At 41.4% G+C, this 6,073-nt stretch overlaps 1 long non-coding RNA gene across 4 annotated transcripts; it reads left to right on the forward strand.

Annotated features, from left to right (window-relative positions):
- The first annotated feature begins 3,228 nt into the window (after positions 1 to 3,228).
- Positions 3,229 to 5,869, forward strand: LOC311420983. 4 transcript variants are annotated; one of them, XR_014684631.1, is made up of 3 exons: positions 3,229 to 3,293; positions 4,238 to 4,257; positions 4,815 to 5,869. It is a non-coding gene; the product is annotated as an uncharacterized lncRNA (long non-coding RNA). The 4 variants fall into 4 exon arrangements; XR_014684632.1 differs by having other exon boundaries at positions 3,237 to 3,293; positions 4,877 to 5,869; XR_014684633.1 differs by lacking the exon at positions 3,229 to 3,293 and adding an exon at positions 4,053 to 4,143 and having other exon boundaries at positions 4,877 to 5,869.
- The last annotated feature ends 204 nt before the right edge of the window (positions 5,870 to 6,073 follow it).

The raw sequence follows: 6,073 nt of genomic DNA on the forward strand, positions 1-6,073 counted from the left end.
GCAGACAATACAGGCAGCTCCAGGGGAAGTCTGGCTTGTCAACAGTGTGGTCACTTTCAGGCTACACTTTGGAAAGCAGTTTATTAGTAATTCAGTCACACCATAGCAGGATCACTGAGGGACAAGGAAGACAGTAGGCAGAAAAGAGGAAAGGAAAATGAAAAACAATAAAAAAATAAAAAATGGTGTTGGTTGTTGTTTGCTTGGTTTAGTTTGGTCATTTTTTGGTTTGTTTGCTTGTTTTTATCCCATACAAAAGCTCAGGTTTCTTAAGTCCAGAAAGGAAAGAAATACGGGAACCATGGGGTAAACTGTGTCCATGAAAGCCTGAGTTCTAATTAGGCAGGATTTCACTGAGTTTCACCCTGCATATTTTGCTATGGCAGTCTATTTTACCATGAATCATTTTGATGCCATGACATTGCCATGATACATCCCAATACTTCATTTTTCATAGCCATGTCTTGGACAGCAAGGAGTTTCCTGGGGTTATGCTGAGGCTGTCTCTGCACTGGGGGCAACGAGCCAGCTGTGGTCCAGCCACGACTTGGACCCCTGCTATGACTTGCACCCAAGCATTTGCACTGTGCTTAGGAGGACAGTGAGGCTGGCAAGGTCACGGTTGCCTCTGCCCCTTTTCTCATGGCCTCTCTGATCTGGAGTTGAAAAACCACAACTGATGTGCTCTCCCTGTGGAGACCCCTGGGGCATGCAAGAGACAGATCCTCATCCTGAAGGTGTCGGTGGGCCCTTGCTCTCCCAGGGTGCCCAGTGCACAGGTTTCTAAGTCACCAGAACCTCTGAACAGTGGAGCTGAAGGTAGAGAGGAATGTGCAGGGCCAGGACAGGGGATGTTCCCCATCCTGAGAAGGCTAGCTGTGCCTTAAGAAGTACATGGGTGGGGGGCTTTGCCAGCTGCCCCTCTTGTGTCTGCTTTGTGAAAGGGAAGGATCAAGGGCAGCCAGCATCCCTGGGATAATCCCTAGTGCAGCTTGAGGGGGCTGGGACATGGCTCCTCATGTGTGCTGTGGGTAAGAAGCTGACAGCTGTCTACTTTGATAAAGCTGAATTTCATAAAGGAGCCATCTTTCTGCAGGTTACTGCTTTGTATATGAAAGTGTCAACAGCAGCTAAGAATGCTTTGCCTTCCAGACATAAGAAATGCTAGGGCTTCCACGTTTACATGCTTTTAAAAAAATGGATTTTGATGCATAAAAGAAAGCTACAATCCATGAAAATTACTGCCCTGAATTTTGTGTCCCCATATCCTATTAAACTTAGAGATACACAAGAGCTTCTCTTGGGAAGGGTGGGGAAAACCCAAATAAACTCAGACTGCCTAGATGTGAATTGCATTTTCTTTCTTCTTTTTGACTTTGTGAAAGCCTGCTTGTCACTGGGAAGAGGAATAGTTTATCTTCAGCTGTCCTATTTATGTTACAAGAGTGTGACCAAGAAATCAATGCATTTAGCAGAAGAGAAAGGTACCAAATTGTAACTAGGTCATAAGCACACTATCTCTCTTTTGCCTTGAAGCCCTGCTCTTCTCTTTTCTATTTTGTTTTTCTGCACCAAAATGCATTGCTCTTTGAAAAACTCCATCCCAAACTTCTCACTGATGTGTACTTTTCATTTTCATTTTCATTTTCATTTTCATTTTCATTTTCATTTTTGTTTTCGTTTTTGTTTCTGAGCACTGGTGCATTGGCTGTTAAAGGTTGTATGTAAAGTCCATCACAAAATGAGAGAAATAGTGAGTATTAAGTCTGTGTCTTACATGCCTCCTCTTATAATCCAAATAAAATACAATTCCCATGATTCTTGTTGAACATGTAGGCAAGGATCAGATAAGCCTTACCATGGTAATCATAATCCTTATTGATACTTATATATAAATGTGCTTGTTGTTTTAAAGGGCTGAATACACGTTCAAGTGATGCAATCTAAGGCATTGTTGAAGAGGAGAAAGACAACTTGATCGGCAACAGAACAAGACACCTACCAATGCCCCCAAATTCTCCCTCTCCCAAGAGCTTTCGCAGCTCCAGCACAAGGCAGTAGATGGGTATCAGTTCAGGCCCTGTCATACTGTTCCCCCCATGATCATTCCCCCTTGTGTAACTGCCACTGCTGGATATAATGCAAGGTCCAAGGAAACCCTCTGTGGACAGTGAGATAGGCAAACAAAAATATTTAGTCATTCCATATATTTTGATTCTTCCAATCATTTCAAGCAAAGGTAGTGGTAAATAGTGTGATAATTAAATTCCCAGAAGGTAATAAGTCAAAAACCGCTGCAAAGGACTGCCATGGTATCAAAATGCCACAGCAGTGAGATCAGAGATTAGATATTACTTCCAGAATGTAAAAAGTGAAATTCATTTTTGCAACAAGAAATCTAATATGTCTGAACAAAACTAATCACAAACAAGGATATTCAGTGCAAGGAGAGACCCATGTTTTGCAGCAGTAATGACAAAGGGGAATTTAAAGTTAATGGGCAGCTAATCAGATACGAATTTCTACTGTAAGACATCAGTAAGAAGGCTGCAGCTGAATTTAAAAATCCTTGCTTCTTTGCCCACATAAAGTCTTACAAATTCCAACAGTAATTACAACTTTTCATGGGCACATGGCTTGGGTGGTGGGCACAGCGCTTTGCATGAAGGGGTAAGTCACATTGCTTACAGGAGATGTTTCAGATCTTAATGACCACAGCCTGATTGCTGCCAAAGGCAGGGTTTGGGGGTGGTGGAGGGGGTGGGTAGCAGTTTAGATTATAAAGTCACTATTTCCTATCAAAAGGTCCAACACAGGAGTATCTGAGCACATGAGTATCAGAGAAGTCAGCAGGTGTGTAGGGAGGCCTGTTAGTGCTGGGGGACATGGAGGGGATAAGCGAGGGCAGGGCATGAAAGGCAGGAGAAGGGGGAAAGATATGGTGCTTCTGACTGTTAGTCCTGGTGGTGAGCTGTTAGGCTGTGGCTTTTTTGGTTTATTCTAAAGAACGAAGAACTTCCTTTACCCGAACTGAAAGCTCAAAGGGAAAAGGGTTTCTTTCTCTTGCTGAATGCATGTACAACAACTTTGATGGAGAATGTGTTTCTTCGTAGAAGTTCCCGGGCATGGAAAGAGGCAAACTCATGTACATGCATTCTTTCAGTCATTGCTCATTGCTCCAGTTTATGATCAAGTGCACACAAGCTGTTCTTATTTTCACAGCAGAGGCCATCAATGAGTCCTGCAGTTCAGTGAGGGAAAATATATTTCCCTTCACGTGGCAAAGCTCTGAGGTATTTTGATACATTCTTATCTTGAAACTCTTCCTTCCTTCCTTCCTTCCTTCCTTCCTTCCTTAATACAGAAGTATTTATTGCTGCAAAATTAATCATACTTGACAGGAATTTCTATAAACCTGCACAAAATATTTTTTTTCTCCTTGTTTATGTCTTTAATGGAAAAATTCCACTGAAAGCAATTAAGTAAATTTTTGTGGCTAAAAGTACTGGAGAAAGTAAATTCTGGCTTGATCTAATTTAACAGCACTACGATTATAAACGTTTAAATAAGGATCATTTTGAAAGATCTGTTTTGTCTACAGTAGCATTCATGCTGTCCTTGCACTACAGCGTTTTTTATGGTACAAGTGCTGTGCCTACCTCAAGTGTCGAGCAACTGTGTGCCGGATCACACAGCCTCTCCTCAGCTGGCAATGCCTCTGTCAGGTCAATAAAGCTAGTGGTACGGGGGAGGCAGGTAAAATTCCTGCTGTCTGTCTTTGGCCCTGTACTTTCAATGTCCATTTATTCATTTACTGCAACTCAGTTATGGCTGGGCTTATTGGAACAGGGCTTTCAAGCATGGGGACCCATAGCAAGAGGCTACTGTATACTTAAGATTAGAATAAAAAGAGAATTAAGTTTATTATATATATATATTATAAAATTGCATAATTGAATTGGGCTATGTCTTTAAGCTTTTCCCAAGAAGTCTGTGAACTAGGAACCTGCTTTAAAAAGTGAGAGTCCTGCAGACCAGGGACCTCTTGGAGCAGCGGCTTCAAAGAAACACTGACCTTGGAAGAACCATATCACATATTACCTAAAGGACTACCCAATTCAGCTCATGTTTGATTATGTTCATGTAATTTTCTTGGTGCATATTTTCCTTTGACTGGGCAAAATGAGACTCTTGGTTAACTAAAGCTTTTCTTTTTGTTGTCTGTCTTAAAACCCAGGTGATGAATGCCCTTCAAAGGTGAGTGCTTCTAATTCACAGGCTCACTTTCATCATCTTCAAGGGCTTTCAGCTGTCCTTTATCATTGCAAACCAAGCAGGTGGAGATGGAGGTGCTGGGGCAGGAGGAAAGGCAAAGCTTAACCTTGCACATATGTAACCTAGAAATAACATTTAAAAAAATCAAAACAGATGCATACCTTTTGAAACTACAGTTAAAGTGGATAAAGGACTTTTTACAAGGTACGTATAATATTTTGCTGGCTGCTACAGATGGAATCTGAAAAAGAAAAGAAAATAATGCTTGATAATAGAAAAAAAATTTCTATATTCCATGCAAAGAAGATGTCTGAAAGAAGCAGAGGACATCACACTGATAACAACAAAGTAGAGTTAGGAAGACCTGCCTATAAGGATCAAAGGAAAGATCCCAATCCTAAGTAGGTATCCTAGTGCTATCAGAATCTAACCTTTGCTTCCCACAGATTTTGTGTGAAAACATGACTGATACATCTGACCCTTTTGGATTTTAAATTGGAAAGCTGCCCTGAGTCAAGGTTATTCTATCTAATTTTCAGGTTCCCCTGCTGGAGTATGTATATAGGGTTTGTGAATTCCACTCTCACCTGTGTTTGAACAGGGTGAGCATATGGTGAAGAGCTGCTGGCACCAGTCTGAAGCAGCCCTGGTCCCTTCTACATCAGATTCTTTGAACTGCCTAGGAAAGGAGGTAGGAGACCAGATTACAGCTGACTGATATTAAATTACAGATGCTTAAAGAAAGGAAGTTTCTGAGATCATACTTAGTGGATGCGTATGCATGCACACTTCCATGTGTACCTTTCTCTTCTACGGCTTGGCTTCATATAAATCTGACACTGCAAAGAAACTCCCAGAACCTATTAATGAGCATAACAACAGAGGAGGAAGTGTCCCTTCTGAAGGAAAAATTACAGTTCCTCACATACTCACATCTCAAGCCCTTACCTACCGAACAATCTGCACAAGAAGAAAACTGTAGAAGTGCTGCAATAAAGGATGGAACCCTGAGAACCTCTAGACCCTTTTGGACACTAGAGAAGTCACTCCAGCTATATGGCAGTCAGAAATGTCTCCTGTGGCTCCACTGTTCCATGCAGAACAATCTGCTTTCCTCTGCAAAACAGGAAATGGTCCAGGACAGAAAAAAGTCTGTGAATGTTTCAGTTCTTTTGCTCTCCTCCAATGTCCTTTATTGCACAGCAGCAGCTCAGCAGCATCTCCATGGAGGACTGTCATGGCATGACAACCTTCCACTATGAGAACAGTAAGTCATGCTTGTACACTGGCCAAATACAATGAGATTTGTTCTCTCCAGAGATTTCACTTATGCTGTCTAATATGTTAAATAATTGCCCCAAACCTACTGGAGTTATAGCTTGTTTCTGCATAGTTTTGTTTTGTTTTGGTTTTGGACAATGAATTTGTACACATCCTCTCCTCCTTGCTTTCAGGTGCCTTCACTTTAACACCTCCAAACTCTGAAAAATTAGACCAGTGTTTCCATAGCAACTTTAACTCTAATCCTTATTTGTATTACAATAAATTTATTCATTCAATGTTCACTAGGCCCTACAGTCTAAGCTCATCATGAAGACCCTTTGCTCTGTTGAAGTCCCAGTCCTTTACTCAGATCTCCAGACACAGTTAGGGATATTGCACATATATATATATATTTCACAGAATCACAGAGTCATCTAGGTTGGAAGAGACCTCCAAGATCACCTAGTCCAACCTCTGACCTAACACTAACCAGTCCTCCACTAAACCATATCACTAAGCTCTACATCTAAACGTC

Source organism: Aythya ferina, assembly GCF_964211825.1.
Source record: "Aythya ferina genome assembly, chromosome: 1".
In the NCBI taxonomy this organism is placed as follows: domain Eukaryota; kingdom Metazoa; phylum Chordata; class Aves; order Anseriformes; family Anatidae; genus Aythya; species Aythya ferina.